Source organism: Thalassophryne amazonica, chromosome 8, assembly GCF_902500255.1.
Source record: "Thalassophryne amazonica chromosome 8, fThaAma1.1, whole genome shotgun sequence".
Taxonomy (NCBI): domain Eukaryota; kingdom Metazoa; phylum Chordata; class Actinopteri; order Batrachoidiformes; family Batrachoididae; genus Thalassophryne; species Thalassophryne amazonica.
The window spans coordinates 7,713,715-7,733,820 of record NC_047110.1 but is presented as its reverse complement, the minus strand read 5'-3'; positions in this window follow the sequence as shown (position 1 = coordinate 7,733,820).

Genomic DNA, 20,106 nt, shown 5'->3' with positions numbered 1-20,106 from the left:
CTTATGACGTCACATCCAATCAGAGTCGATGACGTCAGTATGTCCCGCCCCTAAGCCCCGCCCCCGGCTCCTCCCCTAGTTCCGCACCTGGCTCCTCCCCTAGCCCCACCCCCAAGCTCCTCCCCTAACCCCGGCCAAGCACCGCCTCCAAGCCATACCTCCCCTCCCACCCAGGGTCTAATATTTTAATGTCATTTTATTTCATGAATTAAAGAATGATTAAAAATACCTAGATCTTTTTAATGTATTAAAGAATTAACTAATTCTGAAATAATTAAACATAAATCAGTGTCTATTATTTAATGCCCCTTTAATATTTTTAATTCTTAAATTATTACGTTTCCTTTTCTGTTTTTTAATTCGTAAATTAAAGAAGGGAAACAAATAGCCGTCTCTCGGCTAAGTCTTTGCAGCAAGACGGTCAAATACCCACACGCATAGAGCCGCTCGCGGAAACATGACCCCACGGCTGTAAAACCTGTTGCAGACGCTAACTGTGTCTGTGTGAGTGCGTGTGTGTGTGCGTGTGCGTGCGTGTGTGTGTGTGTGTGTGTGTGTGTGGCGGGACACCCGCTGAGCGGAGATGCTGCCCCGAGGTGATGAACCCGAAGAACAATAAACAATGCTCCTTATCACTCACGCCAGATGATGTTTTCTTTTAAGATATTAGCCGATCGATCATGGTGCGCGGGACACCCGCTGAGCGGAGATGCTGCCCCGAGCCCGAACAATCAACAATGCTCCTTATCACTTACGTCCCTGGGAACGAGTCAGCGAGCATTTCCACTACGACCGGTGAAGAGTGAAGATGCCTGCACCCCCAGCTATGGGTATAAAATAGAATAAATTTGCGGAAAAAATCCTGGAAAACCGTGTTTTTCCTTCATTCCAGCCGCTGACCGGAGCAGACGTTCATTCTCTCGGGATGAAGTTTTCTTTTTCTTCAGAGTGCGAAAGTCTTTCACGGCAAGTGATTTAAGTAATCTTTTGATAGAAATAGCAAAAGACAGACCGTATCAGGTTCAAGAAATTATTCGTGAACGTTTTACCAAGGGAAAGAAATTTGTATTTGTCAGATGGAAAAATTGGCCCGAGAAATTTAACTCCTGGGTTCCCGCGGACCAGCTGATGGCCGTATAAATATGAGAACTTCCATCTAATATATATTTATCAGGTTATTAATATACAGGCATCCTATCATCTCTATGAATATATATTTATGAGGTTTTTAATATACAGGCATCCTATCATCACTATCAATATATATTTATCAGATAATTAATATACAGCCATCCTACCATCACTATGAATATATATTTATCAGATTATTAATATATGGGCATCCTATCATCAATATGAATATATATTTATCAGGTTATTAATATACAGGCATCCTATCATCACTATGAATATATATTTATGAGGTTATTAATATACAGGCATCCTATCATCTCTATGTATATATATTTATGAGGTTTTTAATATACAGGCATCCTATCATCACTATCAATATATATTTATCAGATAATTAATATACAGCCATCCTACCATCACTATGAATATATATTTATCAGATTATTAATATATGGGCATCCTATCATCAATATGAATATATATTTATCAGGTTATTAATATACAGGCATCCTATCATCTCTATGAATATATATTTATGAGGTTTTTAATATACAGGCATCCTATCATCACTATCAATATATATTTATCAGATAATTAATATACAGCCATCCTACCATCACTATGAATATATATTTATCAGATTATTAATATATGGGCATCCTATCATCAATATGAATATATATTTATCAGGTTATTAATATACAGGCATCCTATCATCACTATGAATATATATTTATCAGGTTATTAATATACAGGCATCCTATCATCACTATGAATATATATTTATCAGGTTATTAATATACAGGCATCCTATCATCACTATGAATATATATTTATCAGGTTATTAATATACAGGCATCCTATCATCTCTATGAATATATATTTATGAGGTTTTTAATATACAGGCATCCTATCATCACTATCAATATATATTTATCAGATAATTAATATACAGCCATCCTACCATCACTATGAATATATATTTATCAGATTATTAATATATGGGCATCCTATCATCAATATGAATATATATTTATCAGGTGATTAATATACAGGCATCCTATCATCACTATGAATATATATTTATCAGGTTATTAATATACAGGCATCCTATCATCTCTATGAATATATATTTATGAGGTTTTTAATATACAGGCATCCTATCATCACTATCAATATATATTTATCAGATAATTAATATACAGCCATCCTACCATCACTATGAATATATATTTATCAGATTATTAATATATGGGCATCCTATCATCAATATGAATATATATTTATCAGGTTATTAATATACAGGCATCCTATCATCACTATGAATATATATTTATCAGGTTATTAATATACAGGCATCCTATCATCACTACACATATATTTATCAGATTATTAATATACAGGCATGCTATCATCTCTTCTGCAGAGATTGCTTGCCTCTACTGGTGGTTGGCTCTCACTGCGGTATTGTATCACTTCCTGTTCCGGAGCACAGCGGTGTTTTTCTGTATCTGTTAGCTGTTTAATCTGCGCAGTTAGATTGATCTAGTTATCTAGATTACGATTTGTTTCCCAGTGTAATCTTTACGTGCCTTAACTAAAGCACTCCTTCTGCTGAATCACCTCTAAATTATTTACACATTATTCACTTTGCGTGTTTTTAGGAATCCGCTAGCTTAGCGTAGCTACTAGCTCTTAGCCGATTTAGCATGGCGGCTTCTCCTGTCTCTCCCGCACTTTTCTGCTCTGGGTGTGAAATGTTTAGTTATTCCTCGGCCTCCTTTAGCAGTAACGGTACTTGTAATAAGTGTAGCTTATTCGTAGCTTTGGAGGCCAGGCTGGGCGAATTGGAGACTCGGCTCCGCACCGTGGAAAATTCTACAGTTAGCCAGGCCCCTGTAGTTGGTGCGGACCAAGGTAGCTTAGCCGCCGTTAGTTCCCCCCTGGCAGATCCCGAGCAGCCGGGAAAGCAGGCTGACTGGGTGACTGTGAGGAGGAAGCGTAGCCCTAAACAGAAGCCCCGTGTACACCGCCAACCCGTTCACATCTCTAACCGTTTTTCCCCACTCGACGACACACCCGCCGAGGATCAAACTCTGGTTATTGGCGACTCTGTTTTGAGAAATGTGAAGTTAGCGACACCAGCAACCATAGTCAATTGTCTTCCGGGGGCCACAGCAGGCGACATTGAAGGAAATTTGAAACTGCTGGCTAAGGCTAAGCGTAAATTTGGTAAGGTTGTAATTCACGTCGGCAGTAATGACACCCGGTTACGCCAATCGGAGGTCACTAAAATTAACATTAAATCGGTGTGTAACTTTGCAAAAACAATGTCAGACTCTGTAGTTTTCTCTGGGCCCCTCCCCAATCGGACCGGGAGTGACATGTTTAGCCGCATGTTCTCCTTGAATTGCTGGCTGTCTGAGTGGTGTCCAAAAAATGAGGTGGGCTTCATAGATAATTGGCAAAGCTTCTGGGGAAAACCTGGTCTTGTTAGGAGAGACGGCATCCATCCCACTTTGGATGGAGCAGCTCTCATTTCTAGAAATCTGGCCAATTTTCTTAAATCCTCCAAACCGTGACTATCCAGGGTTGGGACCAGGAAGCAGAGTTGTAGTCTTACACACCTCTCTGCAGCTTCTCTCCCCCTGCCATCCCCTCATTACCCCATCCCCGTAGAGACGGTGCCTGCTCCCAGACTATCAATAACCAGCAAAAATCTATTTAAGCATAAAAATTCAAAAAGAAAAAATAATATAGCACCTTCAACTGCACCACAGACTAAAACAGTTAAATGTGGTCTATTAAACATTAGGTCTCTCTCTTCTAAGTCCCTGTTGGTAAATGATATAATAATTGATCAACATATTGATTTATTCTGCCTAACAGAAACCTGGTTACAGCAGGATGAATATGTTAGTTTAAATGAGTCAACACCCCCGAGTCACACTAACTGTCAGAATGCTCGTAGCACGGGCCGAGGGGGAGGATTAGCAGCAATCTTCCATTCCAGCTTATTAATTAATCAAAAACCCAGACAGAGCTTTAATTCATTTGAAAGCTTGTCTCTTAGTCTTGTCCATCCAAATTGGAAGTCCCAAAAACCAGTTTTATTTGTTATTATCTATCGTCCACCTGGTCGTTACTGTGAGTTTCTCTGTGAATTTTCAGACCTTTTGTCTGACTTAGTGCTTAGCTCAGATAAGATAATTATAGTGGGCGATTTTAACATCCACACAGATGCTGAGAATGACAGCCTCAACACTGCATTTAATCTATTATTAGACTCTATTGGCTTTGCTCAAAAAGTAAATGAGTCCACCCACCACTTTAATCATATCTTAGATCTTGTTCTGACTTATGGTATGGAAATAGAAGACTTAACAGTATTCCCTGAAAACTCCCTTCTGTCTGATCATTTCTTAATAACATTTACATTTACTCTGATGGACTACCCAGCAGTAGGGAATAAGTTTCATTACACTAGAAGTCTTTCAGAAAGCGCTGTAACTAGGTTTAAGGATATGATTCCTTCTTTATGTTCTCTAATGCCATATAACAACACAGTGCAGAGTAGCTACCTAAACTCTGTAAGGGAGATAGAGTATCTCGTCAATAGTTTTACATCCTCATTGAAGACAACTTTGGATGCTGTAGCTCCTCTGAAAAAGAGAGCTTTAAATCAGAAGTGTCTGACTCCGTGGTATAACTCACAAACTCGTAGCTTAAAGCAGATAACCCGTACGTTGGAGAGGAAATGGCGTCTCACTAATTTAGAAGATCTTCACTTAGCCTGGAAAAAGAGTCTGTTGCTCTATAAAAAAGCCCTCCGTAAAGCTAGGACATCTTTCTACTCATCACTAATTGAAGAAAATAAGAACAACCCCAGGTTTCTTTTCAGCACTGTAGCCAGGCTGACAAAGAGTCAGAGCTCTATTGAGCTGAGTATTCCATTAACTTTAACTAGTAATGACTTCATGACTTTCTTTGCTAACAAAATTTTAACTATTAGAGAAAAAATTACTCATAACCATCCCAAAGACGTATCGTTATCTTTGGCTGCTTTCAGTGATGCCGGTATTTGGTTAGACTCTTTCTCTCCGATTGTTCTGTCTGAGTTATTTTCATTAGTTACTTCATCCAAACCATCAACATGTTTATTAGACCCCATTCCTACCAGGCTGCTCAAGGAAGCCCTACCATTATTTAATGCTTCGATCTTAAATATGATCAATCTATCTTTGTTAGTTGGCTATGTACCACAGGCTTTTAAGGTGGCAGTAATTAAACCATTACTTAAAAAGCCATCACTTGACCCAGCTATCTTAGCTAATTATAGGCCAATCTCCAACCTTCCTTTTCTCTCAAAAATTCTTGAAAGGGTAGTTGTAAAACAGCTAACTGATCATCTGCAGAGGAATGGTCTATTTGAAGAGTTTCAGTCAGGTTTTAGAATTCATCATAGTACAGAAACAGCATTAGTGAAGGTTACAAATGATCTTCTTATGGCCTCGGACAGTGGACTCATCTCTGTGCTTGTTCTGTTAGACCTCAGTGCTGCTTTTGATACTGTTGACCATAAAATTTTATTACAGAGATTAGAGCATGCCATAGGTATTAAAGGCACTGCGCTGCGGTGGTTTGAATCATATTTGTCTAATAGATTACAATTTGTTCATGTAAATGGGGAATCTTCTTCACAGACTAAAGTTAATTATGGAGTTCCACAAGGTTCTGTGCTAGGACCAATTTTATTCACTTTATACATGCTTCCCTTAGGCAGTATTATTAGACGGTATTGCTTAAATTTTCATTGTTACGCAGATGATACCCAGCTTTATCTATCCATGAAGCCAGAGGACACACACCAATTAGCTAAACTGCAGGATTGTCTTACAGACATAAAGACATGGATGACCTCTAATTTCCTGCTTTTAAACTCAGATAAAACTGAAGTTATTGTACTTGGCCCCACAAATCTTAGAAACATGGTGTCTAACCAGATCCTTACTCTGGATGGCATTACCCTGACCTCTAGTAATACTGTGAGAAATCTTGGAGTCATTTTTGATCAGGATATGTCATTCAAAGCGCATATTAAACAAATATGTAGGACTGCTTTTTTGCATTTACGCAATATCTCTAAAATTAGAAAGGTCTTGTCTCAGAGTGATGCTGAAAAACTAATTCATGCATTTATTTCCTCTAGGCTGGACTATTGTAATTCATTATTATCAGGTTGTCCTAAAAGTTCCCTGAAAAGCCTTCAGTTAATTCAAAATGCTGCAGCTAGAGTACTAACGGGGACTAGACTAACGGGGACTTTGGAGGCAATGTCGGACTCTGTAGTTTTCTCTGGGCCCCTCCCCAATCGGCAGCTAGAGTACTGACGGGGACTGGAAGGAGAGAGCATATCTCACCCATATTGGCCTCTCTTCATTGGCTTCCTGTTAATTCTAGAATAGAATTTAAAATTCTTCTTCTTACTTATAAGGTTTTGAATAATCAGGTCCCATCTTATCTTAGGGACCTCGTAGTACCATATCACCCCAATAGAGCGCTTCGCTCTCAGACTGCAGGCTTACTTGTAGTTCCTAGGGTTTGTAAGAGTAGAATGGGAGGCAGAGCCTTCAGCTTTCAGGCTCCTCTCCTGTGGAACCAGCTCCCAATTCAGATCAGGGAGACAGACACCCTCTCTACTTTTAAGATTAGGCTTAAAACTTTCCTTTTTGCTAAAGCTTATAGTTAGGGCCGGATCAGGTGACCCTGAACCATCCCTTAGTTATGCTGCTATAGACGTAGACTGCTGGGGGGTTCCCATGATGCACTGTTTCTTTCTCTTTTTGCTCTGTATGCACCACTCTGCATTTAATCATTAGTGATCGATCTCTGCTCCCCTCCACAGCATGTCTTTTTCCTGGTTCTCTCCCTCAGCCCCAACCAGTCCCAGCAGAAGACTGCCCCTCCCTGAGCCTGGTTCTGCTGGAGGTTTCTTCCTGTTAAAAGGGAGTTTTTCCTTCCCACTGTAGCCAAGTGCTTGCTCACAGGGGGTCGTTTTGACCGTTGGGGTTTTACATAACTATTGTATGGCCTTGCCTTGCAATATAAAGCGCCTTGGAGCAACTGTTTGTTGTGATTTGGCGCTATATAAAAAAAATTGATTGATTGATTGATCTCTATAAATATATATTTATCACATTATTAATATAGAGGCAACCTACCATCACTATGAATATATATTTATAAGGTTATTAATATACAGGCATCCTATCATCTCTATGTATATATATTTATGAGGTTTTTAATATATAGGCATCCTGTCATCACTATCAATATATATTTATCAGATTATTATTATACAGCCATCCTACCATCACTATGAATACACATTTATCAACTTATTAATATATAGGCATCCTATCATCACTATGAATATATATTTATCAGGTTATTAATATATAGGCATCCTATCATCACTACACATATATATTTATCAGATTATCACTATACAGGCATCCTATCATCTCTATGTATATATATTTATCAGATTATCAATATACAGGCATCCTATCATCTCTATCTATATATATTTATCAGATTATTAATATACAGGCATCCTACCATCACTATGAATATATATTTATCAGGTTATTAATATACAGGCATCCTATCATCTCAATGAATATATATTTATCAGATTATTAATATACAGGCATCCTACCATCACTATGAATATATATTTATCAGATTATTAATATAAAGGCATCCTACCATCACTATGAATATATATTTAACAGCTTATTAATATACAGGCATCCTACCATCACTATGAATATATATTTATAAGATTATTAATATAAAGGCATCCTATCATCAGTATGAATATATATTTATCAGGTTATTAATATACAGGCATCCTATCATCACTACACATATACGTATATTTATCAGATTATCAATATACAGGCATCCTATCATCACTATGAATATATATTTATCAGATTATTAATATACAGGCATCCTATTATCACTATGAATATATATTTATCAGGTTATTAATATACAGGCATCCTATCATCACTACACATATATATTTATCAGATTATTAATATACAGGCATCCTATCATCTCAATTAATATATATTTATCAGATTATTAATATACAGGCATCCTACCATCACAATGAATATATATTTATCAGGTTATTAATATACAGGCATCCTATCATCTCAATGAATATACATTTATCAGGTTATTCATATACAGGCATCCTATCATCACTATGAATATATATTTATCAGTTCATTCATATACAGGCATCCTATTATCACTATGAATATATATTTATCAGGTTACTAATATACAGGCATTCTATCATCACTACACATATATATTTATCAGATTATTAATATACAGGCATCCTATCATCTCAATGAATATATATTTATCAGATTATTAATATACAGGCATCCTACCATCACAATGAATATATATTTATCAGGTTATTAATATACAGGCATCCTATCATCACTATGAATATATATTTATCAGATTATTAATATACAGGCATCCTATCATCTCTATGAATATATATTTATCAGATTATTAATATACAGGCATCCTATCATCTCTATAAATATATATTTATCACATTATTAATATACAGGCATCCTACCATCACTATGGATATATATTTATCAGATTATTAATATACAGGCATCCTATCATCTCGATGAATATATATTTATCAGGTTATTAATATACAGGCATCCTTTCATCACTATACATATATATATTTATCAGATTATCAATATACAGGCATCCTATCATCTCTATCAATCAATCAATTCAATCAATTTTATTTATATAGCGCCAAATCACAACAAACAGTTGCCCCAAGGTGCTTTATATTGTAAGGCAAGGCCATACAATAATTACGTAAAAACCCCAACGGTCAAAACGACCCCCTGTGAGCAAGCACTTGGCGACAGTGGGAAGGAAATCTCCCTTTTAACAGGAAGAAACCTCCAGCAGAACCAGGCTCAGGGAGGGGCAGTCCTCTGCTGGGACTGGTTGGGGCTGAGGGAGAGAACCAGGAAAAAGACATGCTGTGGAGGGGAGCAGAGATCAATCACTAATGATTAAATGCAGAGTGGTGCATACAGAACAAAAAGAGAAAGAAACACTCAGTGCATCATGGGAACCCCCCAGCAGTCTAAGTCTATAGCAGCATAACTAAGGGATGGTTCAGGGTCACCTGATCCAGCCCTAACTATAAGCTTTAGCAAAAAGGAAAGTTTTAAGCCTAATCTTAAAAGTAGAGAGGGTGTCTGTCTCCCTGATCTGAATTGGGAGCTGGTTCCACAGGAGAGGAGCCTGAAAGCTGAAGGCTCTGCCTCCCATTCTACTCTTACAAACCCTAGGAACTACAAGTAAGCCTGCAGTCTGAGAGCGAAGCGCTCTATTGGGGTGATATGGTACTATGAGGTCCCTAAGATAAGATGGGACCTGATTATTCAAAACCTTATAAGAAAGAAGAAGAATTTTAAATTCTATTCTAGAATTAACAGGAAGCCAATGAAGAGAGGCCAATATGGGTGAGATATGCTCTCTCCTTCTAGTCCCCGTCAGTACTCTAGCTGCAGCATTGTGAATTAACCAAAGGCTTTTCAGGGAACTTTTAGGACAACCTGATAATAATGAATTACAATAGTCCAGCATAGAGGAAATAAATGCATGAATTAGTTTTTCAGCATCACTCTGTTGTGTGGGCCGCTGAAGAGGAGGTACTGCTGGCCCACTACCACCAGAGGGCGCCCTGCTTGGAGTGCGGGCTCCAAGCACGAGAGGGTGCCAGACCCAGAGGAGGTGACAGCTGTCACTCATTACTCCAGCTGTCACTCATCTACACCACCATATAAGCCAGACTGCAACTCCACCTCCCCGCCGAGAAATCGACTACCAGTACTAAGGTAATTTCTCTGCTGAATTTAGACTGTGACTTACGTCTGATCTGTTTGCAGCCGTTGTCCTGTGGTGCCCTTTCAGCTGGGTTGGCGGTCAGTGAGAGAAGCGACGTCTTCGCCTCTCACTCCATCCAGATAAGTGGTAACAGGAGCTGCTAGTGTGTTCCTAGTTTGGAGGTGGAGGTGCTCCCTCCTAACTGTGTTTGGACTGAGAATTACTGAGTGTGCGGACTCACACTCACACATCATCTTTCTGTTTTCTGCCAGCAGTACCAGGGTCGACAGCCGAAGACAGAGGCCACCTGGGGACTCGGGACTTGGCGGCTCCGGTGTTCTTCAGGCCGTTGGTGGTGGAGGCCGTGTGGGACGCGGCTTCTCTCTCGTCGGGCGTCTTCTATCTTCGAGCCTGCCCACACGTCACCTGGTGTTTATTGACTGTGAACATTAAGACACGTTTCGTTGTGTAATATCACAACATTAAATTGTTACCTTTTGGCTTACTTATTGTCCGTTCATTTGCGCCCCCTGTTGTGGGTCCGTGCTACGACACCTTCCCAACACACTCTGAGACAAGACCTTTCTAATTTTAGAGATATTGCGTAAATGCAAAAAAGCAGTCCTACATATTTGTTTAATATGCGCTTTGAATGACATATCCTGATCAAAAATGACTCCAAGATTTCTCACAGTATTACTAGAGGTCAGGGTAATGCCATCCAGAGTAAGGATCTGGTTAGACACCATGTTTCTAAGATTTGTGGGGCCAAGTACAATAACTTCAGTTTTATCTGAGTTTAAAAGCAGGAAATTAGAGGTCATCCACGTCTTTATGTCTGTAAGACAATCCTGCAGTTTAGCTAATTGATGTGTGTCCTCTGGCTTCATGGATAGATAAAGCTGGGTATCATCTGCATAACAATGAAAATTTAAGCAATGCCGTCTAATAATACTGCCTAAGGGAAGCATGTATAAAGTGAATAAAATTGGTCCTAGCACAGAACCTTGTGGAACTCCATAATTAACCTTCCCCATTAAAGATTAAGATTAAAGATTCCCCATTTACATGAACAAATTGTAATCTATTAGATAAATATGATTCAAACCACCGCAGCGCAGTGCCTTTAATACCTATGGCATGCTCTAATCTCTGTAATAAAATTTTATGGTCAACAGTATCAAAAGCAGCACTGAGGTCTAACAGAACAAGCACAGAGATGAGTCCACTGTCTGAGGCCATAAGAAGATCATTTGTAACCTTCACTAATGCTGTTTCTGTACTATGATGAATTCTAAAACCTGACTGAAACTCTTCAAATAGACCATTCCTCTGCAGATGATCAGTTAGCTGTTTTACAACTACCCTTTCAAGAATTTTTGAGAGAAAAGGAAGGTTGGAGATTGGCCTATAATTAACTAACATAGCTGGGTCAAGTGATGGCTTTTTAAGTAATGGTTTAATTACTGCCACCTTAAAAGCCTGTGGTACATAGCCAACTAATAAAGATAGATTGATCATATTTAAGATTGAAGCATTAAATAATGGTAGGGCTTCCTTGAGCAGCCTGGTAGGAATGGGGTCTAATAGACATGTTGATGGTTTGGATGAAGTAACTAATGAAAATAACTCAGACAGAACAATCTGAGAGAAAGAGTCTAACCAGATACTGGCATCACTGAAAGCAGCCAAAGATAACGATACGTCTTTGGGATGGTTATGAGTAATTTTTTCTCTAATAGTTAAAATTTTATTAGCAAAGAAAGTCATGAAGTCATTACTAGTTAAAGTTAAAGGAATACTTGGCTCAATAGAGCTCTGACTCTTTGTCAGCCTTGCTACAGTGCTGAAAAGAAACCTGGGGTTGTTCTTATTTTCTTCAATTAGTGATGAGTAGTAAGATGTCCTAGCTTTACGGAGGGCTTTTTTATAGAGCAACAGACTCTTTTTCCAGGCTAAGTGAAGATCTTCTAAATTAGTGAGACGCCATTTCCTCTCCAACTTACGGGTTATCTGCTTTAAGCTGCGAGTTTGTGAGTTATACCACGGAGTCAGGCACTTCTGATTTAAAGCTCTCTTTTTCAGAGGAGCTACAGCATCCAAAGTTGTCTTCAATGAGGATGTAAAACTATTGATGAGATACTCTATCTCACTTACAGAGTTTAGGTAGCTACTCTGCACTGTGTTGGTATATGGCATTAGAGAACATAAAGAAGGAATCATATCCTTAAACCTAGTTACAGCGCTTTCTGAAAGACTTCTAGTGTAATGAAACTTATTCCCCACTGCTGGGTAGTCCATCAGAGTAAATGTAAATGTTATTAAGAAATGATCAGACAGAAGGGAGTTTTCAGGGAATACTGTTAAGTCTTCAATTTCCATACCATAAGTCAGAACAAGATCTAAGATATGATTAAAGTGGTGGGTGGACTCATTTACATTTTGAGCAAAGCCAGTTGAGTCTAATAATAGATTAAATGCAGTGTTGAGGCTGTCATTCTCAGCATCTGTGCGAATGTTAAAATCGCCCACTATAATTATCTTATCTGAGCTAAGCACTAAGTCAGACAAAAGGTCTGAAAATTCACAGAGAAACTCACAGTAACGACCAGGTGGACGATAGATAATAACAAATAAAACTGGTTTTTGGGACTTCCAATTTGGATGGACAAGACTAAGAGTCAAGCTTTCAAATGAATTAAAGCTCTGTCTGGGTTTTTGATTAATTAATAAGCTGGAATGGAAGATTGCTGCTAATCCTCCGCCTCGGCCCGTGCTACGAGCATTCTGGCAGTTAGTGTGACTCGGGGTGTTGACTCATTTAAACTAACATATTCATCCTGCTGTAACCAGGTTTCTGTAAGGCAGAATAAATCAATATGTTGATCAATTATTATATCATTTACTAACAGGGACTTAGAAGAGAGAGACCTAATGTTTAATAGACCACATTTAACTGTTTTAGTCTGTGGTGCAGTTGAAGGTGCTATATTATTTTTTCTTTTTGATTTTTATGCTTAAATAGATTTTTGCTGGTTATTGGTGGTCTGGGAGCAGGCACCGTCTCTACGGGGATGGGGTAATGAGGGGATGGCAGGGGGAGTGAAGCTGCAGAGAGGTGTGTAAGACTACAACTCTGCTTCCTGGTCCCAACCCTGGATAGTCACAGTTTGGAGGATTTAAGAAAACTGGCCAGATTTCTAGAAATGAGAGCTGCTCCATCCAAAGTGGGATGGATGCCGTCTCTCCTAACAAGACCAGGTTTTCCCCAGAAGCTTTGCCAATTATCTATGAAGCCCACCTCATTTTTTGGACACCACTTAGACAGCCAGCAATTCAAGGAGAACATGCAGCTAAACATGTCACTCCCAGTCCGATTGGGGAGGGGCCCAGAGAAAACTACAGAGTCTGACATTGTTTTTGCAAAGTTACACACCGATTCAATGTTAATTTTAGTGACCTCCGATTGGCGTAACCGGGTGTCATTACTGCCGACGTGAATTACAATCTTACCAAATTTACGCTTAGCCTTAGCCAGCAGTTTCAAATTTCCTTCAGTGTCGCCTGCTCTGGCCCCCGGAAGACAACTGACTATGGCTGCTGGTGTCGCTAACTTCACATTTCTCAAAACAGCGTCGCCAATAACCAGAGTTTGATCCTTGGCGGGTGTGTCGCCGAGTGGGGAAAAACGGTTAGAAATGTGAACGGATTGGCGGTGTACACGGGGCTTCTGTTTAGAACTACGCTTCCTCCTCACAGTCACCCAGTCTGCCTGCTTTCCCGGCTGCTCGGGATCTGCCAGAGGGAAACTGACGGCGGCTAAGCTACCTTGGTCCGCACCGACTACAGGGGCCTGGCTAGCTGTAGAATTTTCCACGGTGTGGAGCCGAGTCTCCAATTCGCCCAGCCTGGCCTCCAAAGCTACGAATAAGCTACACTTATTACAAGTACCATTACTGCTAAAGGAGGCCGAGGAATAACTAAACATTTCACACCCAGAGCAGAAAGTGCGAATATATATTTATCAGGTTATTAATATACAGGCATCCTATTATCACACTGAATATATATTTATCAGATTATTAATATACACGATTCTGACCATCACTATGAATATATATTTATCAGGTTATTCATATACAGGCATCCTATCATCTCTATGAATATATATTTATCAGACTATTAATATACAGGCATCCTATCATCACTACACATATATATTTATCAGACTATTAATATACAGGCATCCTATCATCACTACATATATAAATTTATCAGGTTATTAATATACAGGCATCCTATCATCACTATGCATATATACGAGGTCTGTGAGAAAAGAAACGGACCTTTTTTTTTTTCAACAACTATATGGATTTGAATCACGTGCAACATCAGACAAGCTTGAACCCTCATGCGCATGCGTGAGTTTTTTCACGCCTGTCGGTTGTGTCATTCGCCTGTGGGCAGGCTTTGAGTGAGCACTGGTCCACCCCTCCCGTCGGAATTCCTTTGTCTGACTACTTGCTAAGAGAATGGCGCTTTGCTTTATCAAAATTTTTTCAGAAACTGTGAGGCAGATCCGAGTGGACACCATTCGAGAAATTCAGATGGTTTTCGTTGAAAATTTTAAGGGCTGATGAGAGATTATGGAGTGTTACTGTCGCTTTAAGGACTGCCCATGGAGCCGGACGGCACGCCGCTCCCCAAGCTGCCGTCGTCAGCCTGTTTCGAGCTGAAAACTTCCAAATTTAAGCCTCTGTTGACCCAGGACGTCGTGGGAGAACAGAGAAGTTTCAGAAGAGGTTGCGATCAGCAGTTTATCCGGACATTCCACTGTTAAAGGAGATTTTGTAATGAAAGACGTCCGGACGGATTCGCGCGTCGGCACCCAGCCGCTCATGGCGCGGCGCCACAGCAAAACACCTCCGTTGGAAGCCTTACAGAACAACTTTGAACATGCCCAGCTGTTAAACAATTTCTCGGATACTCACTCGACTGAAAGCCATCGAAAGCCGCCTAAGTCTTACGAATGGTTATCAACATAGAGGCGTTTTCATGTGGCGCCGCGCGATGAGCGGCTGCGTCCCGATGCGCAAATCCATCCGCACGTCTTTCATAACAAAATCTCCTTTAACAGTGGAATGTCCGGATAAACTGCTGATTCCGACCTCTTCTGAATCTTCTCTGTTCTCTCACGACGTCCTGGGTCAACAGAGGCTTAAATTTGGAAGTTTTTAGCTCGAAACAGGCTGACGATGGCGGCTAGGGGCGCGGCATGCCGTCCGGCTCCATGGGCAGTCCTTAAAGCGACAGTAACACTCCATAATCGCTCATCAGCCCTTAAAATTTTCACTGAAAACCGTCTGAATTTCTCGAATGGTGTCCACTTGGATCTGCCTCACAGTTTCTGAAAAACGCTTGATAAAGCAAAGCGCCAGACTCTCAGCAAGTAGTCAGACAAAGGAATTCCGACGGGAGGGGTGGACCAGTGCTCACTCAAAGCCTGCCCACAGGCGAATGACGCAACCGACAGGCATGAAAAAACTCACGCATGCGCACGAGGGTTCAAGCTTGGCTGACGTAATCGCAAGTGATTCAAATCGATATAGTTTTTTAAAAAAATAAAAAGGTCTGTTTCTTTTCTCACAGACCTCGTATTTATCATGTTATTAATATACAGGCATCCTATCATCTCTATGAATATATATTTATCAGATTATTAATATAAAGCAATCCATTATCACGATGAATACATATTTAACAGATTATTAATATACGGGCATCCTATCATCACTATGCATATATATTTATCAGATTATTAATATACGGGCATCCGACCATCACTATGAATATATATTTATCAGATTATTAATATACGGCCATCCGACCATCACTATATATTTATCAGATTAATAATATACGGGCATCCTATCATCACTACACATATATATTTATCAGGTTATTAATATACAGGCATCCTATCATCACTATGCATATATATTTATCAGGTTATTAATATACAGTCATCCTATCATCTCTATGAATATATATATTTATCAGATTATTAATATACAGGCATCCTATTATCACAATGAATATATATTTATCAGATTATCAATATACAGGCATCCTATTATCACGATGAATATATATTTATCAGATTATTAATATACAGGCATCCTATTATCACAATGAATATATATTTATCAGATTATCAATATACAGGCATCCTATTATCACAATGAATATATATTTATCAGATTATCAATATACAGGCATCCTATTATCACGATGAATATATATTTATCAGATTATTAATATACAGGCATCCTATTATCACAATGAATATATATTTATCAGATTATCAATATACAGGCATCCTATTATCACGATGAATATATATTTATCAGATTATTAATATACAGGCATCCTATTATCACAATGAATATATATTTATCAGATTATCAATATACAGGCATCCTATTATCACGATGAATATATATTTAACAGATTATTAATATACGGGCATCCTATCATCACTATGCATATATTATCAGATTATTAATATATGGGCATCCGACCATCACTATGAATATATATTTATCAGATTATTAATATACAGGCATCCTATTATCACAATGAATATATATTCATCAGATTATTAATATACAGGCATCCTAACATCACTATGAACATATATTTAACATATTATTAATATACAGACATCCTATCATCACTATGAATATATATTTATCATATTATTAATATATATGCATCCTATCATCACTATGAATATATATTTAGTGGATTAATAATATACAGGCATCCTATCATCACTGAATATATATTTAACATATAATTAATATACGAGCATACTATCATCACTGAATATATATTTAATATATTATTAATATACAGGCATCCTATCATCACTGAATATATATTTAACATATAATTAATATACGGGCATACTATCATCACTGAATATATATTTACTATATTATTAATATAAAGGCATCCTATCATCACTATGAATATATATTTAACATATTATTAATATACAGGCAACCTATCATCACTGTGAATATATATTTAACATATTATTAATATACAGGGATCCTATAATCACTGAATATATATTTAGCAACTGTTAATATACAGACATCCTATCATCACTATGAATATATATTTAACATATTATTAATATACAGACATCCTATCATCACTATGAATATATATTTAACATATTATTAATATACAGACATCCTATCATCACTATGAATATATATTTAGCGGATTGTTAATATACAGGCATCCTATCATCACTGAATATATATTTAGCTGATTGTTAATATACAGGCATCCTACCATCACTATGAATATATATTTAACATATTTTTAATATACACACATCCTATCATCACTGAATACATATTTAGCCAATTGTTAATATACAGGCATCCTACCATCACTATGAATATATATTTAACATATTTTTAATATACACACATCCTATCATCACTGAATACATATTTAGCGGATTGTTAATATACAGGCATCCTACCATCACTATGAATATATATTTAGCGGATTGTTAATATACAGGCATCCTATCATCACTATGAATATATACTGCGGGGATTGTTCATGTACAGGCATCCTATCATCACTGAATATATATTTAACATATTATTAATATACAGGCATCCTATCATCACTATGAATATATATTTAGCGGATTGTTAATATACAGGCATCCTATCATCACTGAATATATATTTAGCGGATTGTTAATATACAGGCATCCTACCATCACTATGAATATATATTTAACATATTTTTAATATACACACATCCTATCATCACTGAATATATATTTAGCGGATTGTTAATATACAGGCATCCTACCATCCCTATGAATATATATTTAACATATTTTTAATATACACACATCCTATCATCACTGAATACATATTTAGCGGATTGTTAATATACAGGCATCCTACCATCACTATGAATATATATTTAGCGGATTGTTAATATACAGGCATCCAATCATCACTATGAATATATATTTAACATATTTTTAATATACAGGCATCCTATCATCACTATGAATATATATTTTGCGGATTGTTAATATACAGGCATCCTATCATCACTATGAATATATATTTAGTGGATTGTTAATATACAGGTATCCTATCATCACTATGAATATATATTTAGCGGATTGCTAATATACAGGCATCCTACCATCACTATGAATATATATTTAACATATTTTTAATATACAGGCATCCTATCATCACTATGAATATATATTTTGCGGATTGTTAATATACAGGCATCCTATCATCACTATGAATATATATTTAGTGGATTGTTAATATACAGGTATCCTATCATCACTGAATATATTTTTAATATACAGGCATCCTATCATCACTGAATATATATTTAACATATTATTAATATACAGGCATCCTATCATCACTATGAATATATATTTAGCGGATTGTTAATATACAGGCATCCTATCATCACTATGAATATATATTTAACATATTTTTAATATACATGCATCCTATCATCACTGAATATATATTTAACATATTATTAATATATACACATCATATCATCACTATGAATATATATTTAGCGCATTGTTAATATACAGGTATCCTATCATCACTGAATATATATTTAACATATTATTAATATACACACATCCTATCATCACTGTGAATATATATTTAGCAGATTATTAATATACAGGCATCCTATCATGACTATGAATATATATTTAGCGGATTGTTAATATACAGGCATCCTCTCATCACTGAATATATATTTAACATATTATTAATATACACACATCCTATCATCACTATGAATATATATTTAGCACATTGTAAATATACAGGCATCCTATCATCACTAATTATATATTTAACATATTATTAATATACAGGCATCCTATCATCACTATGAATATATATTTAGCACATTGTAAATATACAGGCATCCTATCATCACTAATTATATATTTAACATATTATTAATATACAGGCATCCTATCATCACTATGAATATATATTTAGCACATTGTAAATATACAGGCATCCTATCATCACTAATTATATATTTAACATATTATTAATATACACACATCCTATCATCACTGTGAATATATATTTAGCAGATTATTAATATACAGGCATCCTATCATGACTATGAATATATATTTAGCGGATTGTTAATATACAGGCATCCTCTCATCACTGAATATATATTTAACATATTATTAATATACACACATCCTATCATCACTATGAATATATATTTAGCACATTGTAAATATACAGGCATCCTATCATCACTAATTATATATTTAACATATTATTAATATACAGGCATCCTATCATCACTATGAATATATATTTAGCACATTGTAAATATACAGGCATCCTATCATCACTAATTATATATTTAACATATTATTAATATACAGGCATCCTATCATCACAGAATATATATTTAGCACATTGTAAATATACAGGCATCCTATCATCACTAATTATATATTTAACATATTGTTAATATACAGGCATCCTATCATCACAGAATATATATTTAACATATTATTAATATGCCTCAGCCCACCTCCTCTTATGGCAGAATTTCTTGTGGAGAGCCCTGGGCCCTCTGATGGGCCAACGGGGTAGGTTTTTTAATTGTTTTAAAGAGTGCCTTGATCAGGGTGGAATAAGAACAGCATTACACTACCCTCATCCTCCATCTTTTGCTGGTGGTGTCCTGGTTCTGCTGGAAGAAGTACTTCTGGAAGTGTCCAGCATCCAGGTCATGGTCCTCTGGCTGACCCGGCACCTGTACCACGGCCTTCATCTGTAGAGATCACATAAAACCCACATTAGTTGAACTCCTCCAAGTTTCCATGTGGGTGATGATTGTTTGTGAGCAGCTGTGCGATCACATTTAGCTCCAGAA